Source organism: Somniosus microcephalus, chromosome 6, assembly GCF_052327205.1.
Source record: "Somniosus microcephalus isolate GS21.2 chromosome 6, FLI_Smic_1.0, whole genome shotgun sequence".
In the NCBI taxonomy this organism is placed as follows: domain Eukaryota; kingdom Metazoa; phylum Chordata; class Chondrichthyes; order Squaliformes; family Somniosidae; genus Somniosus; species Somniosus microcephalus.
In genome coordinates, this window is record NC_140992.1 from 16,000,718 (window position 1) to 16,018,089 (window position 17,372).

At 46.6% G+C, this 17,372-nt stretch overlaps 1 pseudogene; it reads left to right on the forward strand.

The window, feature by feature from the left end:
• Positions 1–7,773, forward strand: part of LOC147115492 (uncharacterized) — a 110,189-nt pseudogene extending 102,416 nt beyond the window's left edge.
• Positions 7,774–17,372: the final 9,599 nt, after the last annotated feature.

Sequence of the window (17,372 nt, forward strand, 5' to 3'; positions counted from 1 at the left end):
TTTAAGGAAACCGGCTGATGACCCGTCATCAAATAACGTCATCAGACCCACTTCCTTCAATTGGACAACGGACTGGAGCAAGCAGCGAGCTCGGGATCCGCCACCGACGTCGCCCGCCACGGGCCCGCCGAGGTAGGGGAAATCGCGGCCAAGAAGTGAGGTTTTATTCAGATGGGACAATGACCAGTTTAAATACCCACCTGAGCTACTGCTTGACGTAATAAAACTCACTACGCACTTGGTTCGAGTATAAAGCAAGGCTTTAATCAAATTGTTTCAAAACATGGAGGTCTAGTTATCTTTCACTAGTTCCTGTTTACAAAATGTCCTGGGGCAGCTGGGCCCACGCCCGAGTATTTATACTCCTTGGACGGCGCCACCAGCTGGCCATCCAGTGTTATTTCATGAGTCTTTCTTCATGGATCATAAGATTCATAACACTGCTCAAACTCGCCTCCATTTCATGAGCCCCGGGAAACCCATCCTGCTCAAGTTAAATTTGGAGTCAAGTTAAAAACAATTTAAATATACCTCATTAACATCTCTTAAAGGCACCAATAAGTACCCGCCCACGTCGAATTAGGAAATCCCTGACTTTGGCAAGTAGGTTTCTAACCGGCATCCAAACGTGCCGCCGTTAAACCCGGAAGTGATTGGAGCCGGGTTGTGCTCCTGCTCTATAAATCTAATCTTTTTACACCCGCCCCCACCACTCCCAACTCACCCGTTCTTGGGGATAAGATTCCCCCCATTCTGTAAGGAAGTTAAGTAGGTGTGAACAACGTTCCCTCTAAGCTGTGTGGCCGCGCGGCTGCACCACCGGCTGCCAGTCCCGCGCAGCCCGGGACCCGCTTTTCCAAAGTGAAATTTCGCGCATGTGCCACGCATCCTGTTAAAGGGACCGCGCACCCAAAAACAAATCGGGGGAACATTGGGTAGGAGCACTCGCAAATCACTCAATCTGAAGCTCTACTAGGTGTTGCTCACTAAGGAGATCACAGTTGATGCCAAGGCACAGATGAGGCCATCTTCTGGGTGCCCCAAACCCAAATTAGGTGGAGGTGTTGCAGGCAAGTAGTGAGAATGTGGAACAGGCTACCACATGGAGTAGGTGAGGCGAACAGCATTGATACATTGAAGGGGAGTCTAGATAAGTACATGAGGGAGAAAGGAACATGTTGGCGGGCTAAGATGAAGTAAATAGTGGGAGAAGGCTTGCGTGGAGCATAAACACTGGCACGGACCAGTTGGGCCGAATGGCCTGTTTCTGTGCTGTAAGTTCTATGTAATTCCATGTAATTTGAGGTGGTCATGTTGGGATGCCCTTCATTTTGGTTGGCAGCTGAGAATGGGTCTGACGGCGATTAACAATTCGGCAAAGGGTATCGAAAATGAACTTTGATTATTATTCCTCATATTATAACTAGCACATCCGCTTTTGGGAAGGAGAGTTCTTTTTGTTTGGTTCGTTATCGGGCTGTGGGCATTTATTGCCCATCCCTGGTTGCCCTGAACAGGTGGCGGTGGGACTTATGGAACGGTTTGATGCAACCGAGACCAACCACGTTGGTGTAGGACTGGAGTCACATGTAGGTCAGAACCGGTTAAGGGAGGATGGCAGGCTTCCCTGCCTAAAGCAGTTGGGTTTTTAAGCAACAATCCGATAGGAAGGAAGAAAGACTTGCATTTGTATAGCACCTTTCATGACCACCGGACATCTCAAAGCGCTTTACAGCCAATGAAGTACTTTTGAAAATCAAATCAATCAAATCAACTTTTATTGTCATTGTTAGTGCACAAGTGCAGTACAACGAAATGTAGGCTTGCGGCTCCCGAGAGTGTACATTTAGATTAAGACATTTAAACATTCAACATACATTTGGCTTGTAGTATATTAACATAAACATAACCATAATAAAGTGCATTGGCAGATGTGCAGGCTTTAGAGTTTATTTGTGGAGTTCAGTAGGATGACAGCCCTGGGAAAGAAGCTGTTCCTAAATCTGGTCATACGGGTGCGAATGCATCTGTAGCGTCTCCCAGATGGCAGGAGGGCGAGCAGACTGTGGCTGGGGTGGGTAGGGTCTTTGATGATGGACCGTGACCTCCGTAGACAGCGTTTCTGGTATATGTGCTCTATGGTCGGTAGACGGGTGCCGGTAATGCGTTGGGCAGTTTTGACTACCCGCTGCAGGGCTTTCCGGTCATAGTAGCTACAGCTGCCATACCATACTGTGATACAGTTTGTCAGGATGCTCTCTATTGTGCAGCGGTAAAAGTTAGAGAGGATCAGGGGTGACAAGTTACATCCCTTCAGCCTCCTTAGGAAATATAGGCGCTGCTGGGCCTTCTTCACCAGAGAGGAGGTATTGAGGGACCAGGAGAGGTCTTCTGTGATGTGGACTCCGAGGAACTTAAAGCTGTCCACCCTTTCCACCACAGCCCCATTGATGTGGATGGGGGTGTGACTTCCGCCTTTAGACTTCCTGAAGTCCACAATGATTTCTTTGGTTTTCTTGATGTTAAGGGCCAGGCTGTTATCGGCGCATCACTTCACGAGATGCTGGACCTCCTCCCTGTAGGCTGACTCATCGTTGTTGGTGATCTGGCCTACTGAGTCACTGTTGTAATGTGGGAAACGCGGCAGCCAATTTGCGCACAGCAAGCTCCCTCAAACAGCAATGTGATAATGACCAGATAATCTGTTTTTGTTATGTTGGTGGAGGGATAAATATTAGCCAGGACACCGGGGATAACTCCCCTGCTCTTCTTCAAAGTAGTGCCATGGGATCTTTTACGTCACCTGAGAGGATAGACGGGACCTCGGTTTAACATCTCATCCGAAAGATGGCACCTCCGACAGTGCAGCACTCCCTCAGTACTATACTGAAGCGTTAGCCTAGTTTTATGTGCTCAGGGTCCTGGAGTGGGACTTGAACCCACAACCTTCTGACTCAGAGGTGAGTGTGCTACCCACTGAGCCACAGCTGAATTTATAAAATATTCATACTTTATAGCTTCATACTTTACCAGCATCTTATTACCAGATTTTTTAATGACTGAATAGTGGGGGGTGTGGGGCGGGTGAGGGAACCATGGAAAATCGGGCAAAGCGGAGAAGGCTCCCCTAGCATGAGAATGTGACGGAAAAAACCTCGGGTCTAACTTACCCAGAGTGCACGGCGAGTGTAAAAAGCGGAAAACCCGAAGCCCCGCGAGGCCTCATTAACATATATGTAAATTAGGCAATTTGATCGTGACTGGGGGGGGGGGGGGGTGGCAAAAAGGCAGGAGTGAATTTTGGGGAGGGGGAAGGGATCATTTTTGGTGGGGGCCCCATTTTTTCTGCCAAGAAAAGGCTCCGATTATTTGCTCCGAATGAATGCTGCAAATAGTGTGGGAATTCTCGGCTGGACTATTAGCATGAATATTTGATAAATTCACAGTTTATCAGTGTACTGCAATTATCCTCACAATGTTATTGCTGGTTCTTGGCCCAACAACAGTGAACATGTGTGACAGAGTGGAAATAATTGACTGTAATTATGAGCTGACTTCACAAAAGCCACGATACAAGCATATAAGGGGCTAAGCTTGAGTTCAGGAGTATCCAATCAAATGCTTGAAATCTGAATAGAGGCTGATCCGAACCACGCAAGGGGTGGCAGTCAGGTGACATAAAATCTTTGGGTTTTTATATTTGTAGATATAGCAGAGGTACAATTGGCCGCCTGGGATGAGAGTGTTGTCCTATGAGGAGAGATTGAGTAGATTGGGGGCCTATACTCTCTGGAGTTTAGAAGAATGTGAGGTGATCTCATTGAAACATATAAGATTCTGAGGGGGATTGATAGGATAGGAGCTGAAAGATTGTTTCTCCTGGCTGGGGAGTCTAGATCCAGTCTCAGGATAAGAGGACGGCCATTTAAGGCTGAGATGAGGAGAAATTTCTTCACTCCGAGGGTTGTGAATCTTTGGAATTCTCTGCCCAGAGGGCTGCGAATGCTGAGTCTTTGAGTATATTCAAGACTGAGATCGATAGAATTTTGGACTCTAGGGGATTCAAAGGGATACGGAGATCGAGCAGGAAAGGGGAGTTGAGGTCGAAGGTCAGCCATGACCTTATTGAATGGTGGAGCAGGCTCGAGGGGTTGTATGACCTACTCCTGCTCTTAATTCTTATGTTCCAATGTTCTTATTAGCTGCTTGCAGCCCACTTCCCACAAGCAGGAATTTGACAGTTTTTCCCTTTCAAATATTTATCCAATTCCCTTTTGAAAGTTACTACTGAATCTGCTCCTGCCACTCTTTCAGGCAGCGCATTCCAGATCGTAACAACTTGCTGCGTAAAAATCATCACTCCACTTGTTCTTTTGTCAATTATCTTAAATCTGTGTCCTTTGGTTACCGACCCTCCTGCCAGTGGAAACAATATCTACTCTATCAAAACCCTTCATAATTTTGAACACTTCCATTAAATCTCCCCTTAACCTACCCTGCTCTAAGGAGAACAACGGCAGTTTCGCTAGTCTCTGCATCAGTCTTGACTCAGTGATAGCACTCTTGCCTGTGAGTCAGAAGGTTGTAGATTCAATCTAATTGGGACGCAAAGCATCTAATGGCCGGGCACGGCGATGTTTGCGCCGCTCGCGAAATTAACTAGACATTTTGCGGCGGCGCTAAACACTACCGCCACGATCTCCTGTGCTGGCAGATCGTGACGTCAGTCGAGTGTGCAACGCCCCGGTAGCGCCCCGGACCGGATATTGAGTGACACCCCCTGCCTTACCGCCTGCTGCTAGCAATGACAGGTTGAGGGGAGCGTTTTGCAGTCAGGAAGGGACTGGGGGAGTGCTATTTAAAGGCGACCGCTTCCTGCCTTTTTTTGTTGGTGACATTTTTGCACCACGCATTCTGAGAGAGAGAGAGACTTTGGAGAGATTCAACGCTGTGTGAAGGGGTTTTGGGTACTGAGCAGCACTTTGCAGGTTCATTTTGATTTGCCCTTCCTTGCTTCGCCAGCGCTCTGAGGTAGCGCCTCGCTCCTCGGCCTTTGCGCCTTAAGACAGGTGTGAAGCACCTGATTTAGCGCTCCAATCACCTCCAGGGGCGATAAAAGCCAAGTTTGCCATCGGAGGCGATAATTAGCGGCAGGCACTAAACTTTGCGCACGGCCGATAATGGCACCCCAAACGGGGCGATACTGAATTTTTCCCCCATAGAGTTCTTATAAAATTCTGACAGGACTGGACAGGCTAGATGCAGGAAGGATGTTCCCGATGGTCGGGGAGTCCTGAACCAGGGGTCACAGTCTAAGGATAAGGGGTAGGCCATTTAGGACAGAAATGAGGAGGAATTTCTTCACCCAGAGAGTGGTGAACCTGTGGAATTCTCTACCACAGAAGGCAGTAGAGGCCAATTCATTAAATATATTCAAGAAGGAGTTGGATATATTTCTTAAGGCTAAAGGGATCAAGGGATATGGGGAAACATAGAAACTAGGAGCAGGAGTAGGCCATTCGGCCCTTCGAGCCTGCTCCACCATTTAATGAGATCATGGCTGATCATCCAAACCCTAGCACCCGGTCCCTGCACTGACAGCCATCCCACCCAAGCCCTATCCCCGTAACCCCACATATTTAATCCCCCCTAACACTAAGGGCCAATTTTTATCATGGCCAATCAACCTAACCCGCACATCTTTGGACTGTGGGAGGAAACCGGAGCACCCGGAGAAAACCCACGCAAACACGGGGAGAATGTGCAAACTCCACACAGACAGTCATCCGAGGCCGGATTTGATCCCGGGTCCCTGGCGCTGTGAGGCAACAGTGCTAACCACTATGCCACCGTGCATAGTACTGGGTACTGAATTTGGATGATCAGCCATGATCTTATTAAATGGCGGAGCAGGTTCGAGGGGCCGAATGGCCTACTCCTGCTCCTATCTTCTATGTTTCTATGTAAAACCAGATTGTCTGGTCATTATCACATTACTGTTTGTGGGAGCTTGCTGTGTGCAAGTTGTTTACCGTTTTTCCTACATTACAACAGTGACTACAGTTCAAGAAGTACTTCATTGGCTGCGAAGTGCTTTGGGATGTCCTGAGGCCGTGAAAGGCACGAGAGAAATAAAACTTCTTTCTTTCTTTAGTCTATCCCCACAATACACCGCCTTCCTTTCCTGAAGATGTTGCCTCAGGTCCTAATTCAAGGCTCCCGTCAGCTATCAGTTACACATCTATGTGGCCATTCTTCATGTGTGAAACTACACAATGGGGGGAATTTTAACTCCAAAAAACAGGTGGGAGGTTAAAGTGTTAAAAATCTGAATCTCGACCCCAACCCACCTTCAACCTGCCCATGTCTGGTTTTAACGGAGGTGGGACGGGGGGCGGGCAGCCTACCAGGCCCCAGGAGGCTGGTAGCCTGGGATTTAACCTCCTGTGCAGGTTTAACTGTGGCCGGCCAGGGGTCCCGGGCCTTGGGATTCCCGACAGCTGCAGCGAGGCGAGGACGGCCTCGGGGCGCACTCCTTTTGGGCCGGGCAGAGCAGGAGTGCTTCCCCTGGGCCCCAAGCTCCCCCACTCCCCCTCCCCCGGTCAGGGATCTGACACCCCAGGATCGGAACCCCAGGCACGGGGTCGGCGATCGGACCCCCCGGTATCGGGATTGGATCCCACCTCCCGGGGTCGGGGGTCAGCACATCCGGTTTCTATCAGCCACCCCCGCCCCCTCCCCCCCCAACTCCCAGTGAGGCCCCCAGGTAAAAATTCCAGCCAGTGAGTGTCAGCAAGCTATTCTACCATGGGGAGCACCACAGCCTGAACCTGATCTTGTCCTCACTCGACATCCAAATGCGCACACGTTCCAGTCCATGGGTTACTTCATGGTGATCAGGAGCAGGAACCTTGGCCAATTTATTTCACCCCTTCTTCATCCACGGGTACAACAGTTTCCCCATTTTCTGCCCTGCTGAAATCACAATTGAGCCTGGGAGTTCCTTGGTCTGTATGACTCAGGTCAACAAGAGACATTAAGAGCACTGCGATCAGTCTGGGCCCCACACCTCAGGAAGCGTATCTGGCCTGGGAGAGAGTGCAGCGTAGATTTATCAGAATAATACCAGGACAAATAGGATTAAATTATGAGCAAAGGTTACAAACATTGAGGTGTTTAAGATGATTAAAGGAATTGATAAGGTAGAGAGAGAGAAACTATTTCCTCTGGTGGGGGTGAGTCCAGAACAGGGGGCATACTGTAAAATTCAGGGTGATATCAGGAAGCACTTCTTTACACAAAGGGTTAGTGGAAATCTGGAACGCTCTCCCTCAAATAGCTGTTGAGGCTAGGGGGGTCAAAGGAAAATGTCAAAACTGAGATTGATAGATTTTTGTTAGGCATGGGTTAAGAGTTACAGCACCAAGGCAGGTAGGTGGAGTTAAGATACAGATTAGCCATGAACAGATTGAATGGCGGAACAGGCTCGAGGAGCTGAAGGGCCTGCTCCTGTTCCTGTGAACCCATTATTCCACCAACCCATCAGAAGAGGTCCTTGCTCCGTTTTTTTTAATGGAGCTGTGTTCTCCCGCCAAGCCCCTTTTGATTGTCCTCTTTGTGTTTTGTGTAACAGGTTCAGTCCAGGACGTTAGAGAATGTGAAACTTCAGTCAGTGCCGATCATGTGACCCTTGAAGTGGCTGCCATCCACGATGCCAGTCAGCAGGGGCACTTTGCAACTTTTCAGTGCGAATGTAAAGCCAAGCAAATTTAATGTGCTTGGGGAAAAAAACCTTCAAAGTTCAGCAAACTCGCAAACCAAGCATTTAAACCAGGTACAGAGCACCTGACTTTCCCGGAAGAGGGATTGTTTTTTCCTAGCTGCAAAAAATAAGATCATCAAATTTATATAATTGCAAGCATTCAGACAGATTGAGATTGAAATTATGTAGGATATCAACCCATCTCCTGGCACATAGTGTCTCACACACATATACAGACACACACACATATATACAGACACACAAACACACATATACAGACACACACGCACATATACAGACACACACGCACATATACAGACACACACACACATATACAGACACACACACATATACAGACACTCACACATATACAGACACTCACACACATATACAGACACACACACATATACAGACACTCACACATATACAGACACTCACACACATATACAGACACACACACATATACAGACACTCACACACATATACAGACACACACACATATACAGACACTCACACATATACAGACACACACACATATACAGACACTCACACATATACAGACACACACACATATACAGACACTCACATACAGATACAGACACACACACATATACAGACACTCACACACATATACAGACACTCACACATATACAGACACTCACACACATATACAGACACACACACATATACAGACACTCACACACATATACAGACACACACACATATACAGACACTCACACATATACAGACACATGCACATATACAGACACTCACACATATACAGACACACACACATATACAGACACTCACATATATATACAGACACACACACATATACAGACACTCACACACATATACAGACACACACACATATACAGACACTCACACACATATACAGACACTCACACACATATACAGACACACACACATATACAGACACACACACATATACAGACACACACACATATACAGACACTCACACACATATACAGACACTCACACATATACAGACACTCACACACATATACAGACACTCACACACATATACAGACACACACACATATACAGACACTCACACACATATACAGACACTCACACATATAGAGACACTCACACATATACAGACACTCACACATATACAGACACACACACATATACAGACACTCACACACAAATACAGACACTCACACATATACAGAAACTCACACATATACAGACACACACACATATACAGACACTCACACACATATACAGACACTCACACACATATACAGACACACACACATATACAGACACTCACACACATATACAGACACTCACACACATATACAGACACACGTACATATACAGACACACACACACATATACAGACACACAAACACACATATACAGACACTCACACACATATACAGACACACGCACATATACAGACACACACATATATACAGACACTCACACACATATACAGACACACGCACACATATACAGACACACACACACATATACAAGACACATAACATAAGAACATAAGAAATAGGAGCAGGAGTAGGCCAATCGGCCCCTCGAGCCTGCTCCGCCATTCAATAAGATCATGGCTGATCTGATCCTAACCTCCAATCTACTATCACAGAACCATCTCCTGAATCTAACAGAATTAGACACACAAAATAGGAGCAGAATCAGGCTACACGGCCCCTGGGCCCGCTCCGCTACCCACAGGGCCATGCCCGATCCGAACCTAGACTCATGTCCAAATTCCTGCCCGTTCCCCGTAACCCTTAATTCCCTTTACTTCCAGGAAACTGTCTATTTCTGTTTTAAATTTATGTATTGATGTAGCTTCTACAGCTTTTTGGGGCAGCATATTCCATGGACCTACCACCCTCTGAGTGAAGTAGTTCCTCCTCATCTCAGTTTTGAAAGAGCAGCCCCTTATTCTAAGACTATGCCCCCTAGTTCTAGTTTCACCCATCATCGGGAACATCCTCCCCGCATCCACCCGATCCAACCCCTTCACAATCTTATATGTTTCAATAAGATCGCCTCTCATTCTTCTGAACTCCAATGAGTAGAGTCCCAATCTACTCAACCTCTCCTCATATGTCCATCCCCTCATCCCCGGGATTAACCGAGTGAACCTTCTTTGTACTGACTCGAGAGCAAGTATGTCTTTTCTTAAGTATGGAAACCAAAACTGTATGCAGTATTCCAGGTGCGGTCTCACCAATACCTTGTACAACTGAAGCAATACCTCCCTATTTTTATATTCTATCCCCCTAGCAATGAAAGCCAATATTCCATTGGCCTTCTTAATCACTTGCTGCACCTGCATACTAACCTTTTGAGATTCGTGCACTAGGACCCCCAGATCCCTTTGTACTTCAGTACTTTCCAGTTTCTTGCCATTAAGATAATAACTTGCTCTACGATTTTTCCTGCCAAAGTGCATAACCTCACACTTTCCAGTATTGTATTCCATCTGCCAAATCTCTGCCCACTTACTTAGCCTGTCTATGTCCCCTTGCAGGTTTTTTATGTCCTCCTCACTCATTACTTTCCCTCCCATCTTAGTATCATCTGCAAACTTTGATATGTTACACTCGGTCCCCTCCTCCAAATCGTTAATATAGATTGTAAAGCGTTGGGGACCCAGCACTGACCCCTGCGGAACACCACTAGTTACTGATTGCCAGTCTGAGAATGAACCATTTATCCCAACTCTCTGCCTTCTGTTAGATAGCCAATCCTCTATCCATGCCAGAATATTACCCCCAATCCCGTGATTTTTTATCTTAAGCAATAATCTTTTGTGTGGCACCTTGTCAAATGCCTTTTGGAAGTCTAAATACACTACGTCCACTGGTTCCCCTTTATCCACCCGATATGTTATTTCCTCAAAGAACTCCAGCAAATTTGTCAAACATGACTTCCCCTTCATAAAACCATGCTGACTTTGTCCGATTAAATTATGATTATCCAAATGTCCTGTTACTGTCTCCTTAATAATGGACTCCAAAATTTTACCTACCACAGATGTTAGGCTAACCGGTCTATAGTTTCCAGCCTTCTGTCTACTGCCCTTTTTAAATAAGGGTGTTACATTAGCAGTTTCCCAGTCTGCCGGGACCTTTGCTGAGCCCAGGGAGTTTTGGAAAATTATTACCAATGCATCCACAATCCCTACCGCCACTTCCCTCAAGACCCTAGGATGTAAGCCATCAGGTCCAGGTGATTTATCCGCCTTGAGTCCCATTATTTTACCGAGTACCACTTCCTAAGTGATTTTGATCGTGTTTAGCTCCTCCCCCCCTTTAGCCCCCTGTTTGTCCAGTGTTGGGATATTCTTAGTGTCCTCTACTGTAAAGACTGATGTAAAATATTCATTCAGTGTTTTTGCCGTCTCCATATTTCCCACCATTAATTTCCCGGTCTCATCCTCTAAGGGACCAACAGTTACTTTAGCCACCCTTTTTCTTTTTATATAACTATAAAAACTCTTAGGGCTAAAAATTCAGTTTGGGGCGCCAAGCTCGCCTGGGCGCCGGAATTACCGCTGCGAGCGGAGCCACTTGCGCCATCGGGATATTCAGTTTCTGCGCCCCAAATGGAAGCTGGCCGCTAAACGAGGCTTCCCGCGCCCCGCTTGGGGCGCTGAAACTGAATATCGGCGCGCAAAGTGCCGCAGCGCCACCCGCTGCGGCACGGCATGCAGCGGTACTGCAGGCCTTCCTCCCACTGTTAAGGGGGAGGTGCCTGCAACAGCGCGATCCCCGCTCGCGAGTGCTGGCAAATGAGCCCGGCACCAAGGAGAAGTGCCGGGCTCTCGGGAAACAGCCGGCAATGCCGCGGGGGGGGGTGTAGGAGGCTGGGGACGGAGGTGCGGGCAGGCGGCTGCCGAAAAAGCGGCCGGCCGCACCTCCACCTTACCTCGCTCCACTACAGCCACAGGTTGGCCCCTGTGTACCGGTCGCTATTTGCGGCCGGCGTGGAAGAGGCGGGCGCGAACTAATATGGCGTTCGGGGCGGTAGCGGGGCGCTGCGCACACCGATGACATCATCGGTGGCGGCGCAGCGCTACAGGCTAACGCCGCCATTAGCGCCCCGCTAAATATCGCGGTGGTTGTGGCCAGTGGCGCTAAAGCCTCTGTGTGGCCTCTTTGGGCGCAAACTGGTGGCGCAAGCAACTGAATTTCTAGGCCTTACTATCTGTTTTTATATTTTTTGCTAATTTACTTTCATAATCTATCTTCCCTTTCTTAAAAAATCTTTTTGTTATTTTTTGCTGTCTTTTAAAGTTTTCCCAATCCTCTATCCTCCCACTAGATTTGGCTACCTTATATGCCCTTGTTTATAGTCGAATACTATCCTTAATTTCTTTACTTAGCCATAGATGGCTGTCTTTTCTTTTACACCAGTTTACACACGCACACATATACAGACACACATGCACATATACAGACACACACACATATACAGACACACACAGATACAGACACACGCACACATATATACAGACACATGCACACACACATACAGACACACACACATATACAGACACACACAGATACAGACACACGCACACATATATACAGACACATGCACACACACATACAGACACACACACATATACAGACACTTACACACATATACAGACACTCACACACATATACAGACACACACACACATATACAGACACAAACGCACATATACAGACACACACACACATACCGACACACACACATATACAGACACACACACATATACAGACACACACACACATATACAGACACACACACACATACCGACACACACACACATATAAAGACACTCACACATATACAGACACACACACACATATACAGACACACACACACATACCGACACACACACACATATACAGACACACACACATATACAGACACACACGCACATACCGACACACACACACATATATAGACACACACACATATACAGACACACACGCACATATACAGACACACACACACATATACAGACACACACACATATACAGACACACACACATATACAGACACACACACACATATACAGACACACACACATATACAGACACACACACACATATACAGACACTCACACACATATACAGACACACACACATATACAGACACACACACACATATACAGACACTCACACATATACAGACACACACGCACATATACAGACACACACACACATATACAGACACACACACATATACAGACAAACACACATATACAGACACACAAACACATATACAGACACTCACACATATACAGACACACACGCACATATACAGACACACACACACATATACAGACACACACACATATACAGACACACACACATATACAGACACTCACACACATATACAGACACTCACACACATATACAGACACACACACATATACAGACACTCACACACATATACAGACACACACACATATACAGACACACGTACATATACAGACACACACACACATATACAGACACACAAACACACATATACAGACACTCACACACATATACAGACACACGCACATATACAGACACACACATATATACAGACACTCACACACATATACAGACACACGCACACGTATACAGACACACACACACATATACAAGACACATAACATAAGAACATAAGAAATAGGAGCAGGAGTAGGCCAATCGGCCCCTCGAGCCTGCTCCGCCATTCAATAAGATCATGGCTGATCTGATCCTAACCTCCAATCTACTATCACAGAACCATCTCCTGAATCTAACAGAATTAGACACACAAAATAGGAGCAGAATCAGGCTACACGGCCCCTGGGCCCGCTCCGCTACCCACAGGGCCATGCCCGATCCGAACCGAGACTCATGTCCAAATTCCTGCCCGCTCCCCGTAACCCTTAATTCCCTTTACTTCTAGGAAACTGTCTATTTCTGTTTTAAATTTATGTATTGATGTAGCTTCTACAGCTTTTTGGGGCAGCATATTCCATGGACCTACCACCCTCTGAGTGAAGTAGTTCCTCCTCATCTCAGTTTTGAAAGAGCAGCCCCTTATTCTAAGACTATGCCCCCTAGTTCTAGTTTCACCCATCATCGGGAACATCCTCCCCGCATCCACCCGATCCAACCCCTTCACAATCTTATATGTTTCAATAAGATCGCCTCTCATTCTTCTGAACTCCAATGAGTAGAGTCCCAATCTACTCAACCTCTCCTCATATGTCCATCCCCTCATCCCCGGGATTAACCGAGTGAACCTTCTTTGTACTGACTCGAGAGCAAGTATGTCTTTTCTTAAGTATGGACACCAAAACTGTATGCAGTATTCCAGGTGCGGTCTCACCAATACCTTGTACAACTGAAGCAATACCTCCCTATTTTTATATTCTATCCCCCTAGCAATGAAAGCCAATATTCCATTGGCCTTCTTAATCACTTGCTGCACCTGCATACTAACCTTTTGAGATTCGTGCACTAGGACCCCCAGATCCCTTTGTACTTCAGTACTTTCCAGTTTCTTGCCATTAAGATAATAACTTGCTCTACGATTTTTCCTGCCAAAGTGCATAACCTCACACTTTCCAGTATTGTATTCCATCTGCCAAATCTCTGCCCACTTACTTAGCCTGTCTATGTCCCCTTGCAGGTTTTTTATGTCCTCCTCACTCATTACTTTCCCTCCCATCTTAGTATCATCTGCAAACTTTGATATGTTACACTCGGTCCCCTCCTCCAAATCGTTAATATAGATTGTAAAGCGTTGGGGACCCAGCACTGACCCCTGCGGAACACCACTAGTTACTGATTGCCAGTCTGAGAATGAACCATTTATCCCAACTCTCTGCCTTCTGTTAGATAGCCAATCCTCTATCCATGCCAGAATATTACCCCCAATCCCGTGATTTTTTATCTTAAGCAATAATCTTTTGTGTGGCACCTTGTCAAATGCCTTTTGGAAGTCTAAATACACTACGTCCACTGGTTCCCCTTTATCCACCCTATATGTTATTTCCTCAAAGAACTCCAGCAAATTTGTCAAACATGACTTCCCCTTCATAAAACCATGCTGACTTTGTCCGATTAAATTATGATTATCCAAATGTCCTGTTACTGTCTCCTTAATAATGGACTCCAAAATTTTACCTACCACAGATGTTAGGCTAACCGGTCTATAGTTTCCAGCCTTCTGTCTACTGCCCTTTTTAAATAAGGGTGTTACATTAGCAGTTTCCCAGTCTGCCGGGACCTTTGCTGAGCCCAGGGAGTTTTGGAAAATTATTACCAATGCATCCACAATCCCTACCGCCACTTCCCTCAAGACCCTAGGATGTAAGCCATCAGGTCCAGGTGATTTATCCGCCTTGAGTCCCATTATTTTACCGAGTACCACTTCCTAAGTGATTTTGATCGTGTTTAGCTCCTCCCCCCCTTTAGCCCCCTGTTTGTCCAGTGTTGGGATATTCTTAGTGTCCTCTACTGTAAAGACTGATGTAAAATATTCATTCAGTGTTTTTGCCATCTCCATATTTCCCACCATTAATTTCCCGGTCTCATCCTCTAAGGGACCAACAGTTACTTTAGCCACCCTTTTTCTTTTTATATAACTATAAAAACTCTTAGGGCTAAAAATTCAGTTTGGGGCGCCAAGCTCGCCTGGGCGCCGGAATTACCGCTGCGAGCGGAGCCACTTGCGCCATCGGGATATTCAGTTTCTGCGCCCCAAATGGAAGCTGGCCGCTAAACGAGGCTTCCCGCGCCCCGCTTGGGGCGCTGAAACTGAATATCGGCACGCAAAGTGCCGCAGCGCCACCCGCTGCGGCACGGCACGCAGCGGTACTGCAGGCCTTCCTCCCACTGTTAAGGGGGAGGTGCCTGCAACAGTGCGATCCCCGCTCGCGAGTGCCGGCAAATGAGCCCGGCACCAAGGAGAAGTGCCGGGCTCTCGGGAAACAGCCGGCAATGCCGCGGGGGGGGGGTGTAGGAGGCCGGGGACGGAGGTGCGGGCAGGCGGCCGCCGAAAAAGCGGCCGGCCGCACCTCCACCTTACCTCGCTCCACTACAGCCACAGGTTGGCCCCTGTGTACCGGTCGCTATTTGCGGCCGGCGTGGAAGAGGCGGGCGCGAACTAATATGGCGTTCGGGGCGGTAGCGGGGCGCTGCGCACACCGATGACGTCATCGGTGGTGGCGCAGCGCTACAGGCTAACGCCGCCATTAGCGCCCCGCTAAATATCGCGGTGGTTGTGGCCAGTGGCGCTAAAGCCTCTGAGTGGCCTCTTTGGGCGCAAACTGGTGGCGCAAGCAACTGAATTTCTAGGCCTTACTATCTGTTTTTATATTTTTTGCTAATTTACTTTCATAATCTATCTTCCCTTTCTTAATCAATCTTTTTGTTATTTTTTGCTGTCTTTTAAAGTTTTCCCAATCCTCTATCCTCCCACTAGATTTGGCTACCTTATATGCCCTTGTTTATAGTCGAATACTATCCTTAATTTCTTTACTTAGCCATAGATGGCTGTCTTTTCTTTTACACCAGTTTACACACGCACACATATACAGACACACATGCACATATACAGACACACACACATATACAGACACACACAGATACAGACACACGCACACATATATACAGACACATGCACACACACATACAGACACACACACATATACAGACACACACAGATACAGACACACGCACACATATATACAGACACATGCACACACACATACAGACACACACACATATACAGACACTTACACACATATACAGACACTCACACACATATACAGACACACACACACATATACAGACACACACGCACATGTACAGACACACACACACATACCGACACACACACATATACAGACACACACACATATACAGACACACACACACATATACAGACACACACACACATACCGACACACACACACATATACAGACACTCACACATATACAGACACACACACACATATACAGACACACACACACATACCGACACACACACACATATACAGACACACACACATATACAGACACACACGCACATACCGACACACACACACATATATAGACACACACACATATACAGACACACACGCACATATACAGACACACACACACATATACAGACACACACACATATACAGACACACACACATATACAGACACACACACACATATACAGACACACACACATATACAGACACACACACACATATACAGACACTCACACACATATACAGACACACACACATATACAGACACACACACACATATACAGAAACACACACATATACAGACACACACACATATACAGACACACACACACATATACAGACACTCACACATATACAGACACACACGCATATATACAGACACACACACACATATACAGACACACACACATATACAGACACACACACATATACAGACACACAAACACATATACAGACTCTCACACATATACAGACACACACGCACATATACAGACACACACACACATATACAGACACACACACATATACAGACACACACACATATACAGACACTCACACACATATACAGACACTCACACATATACAGACA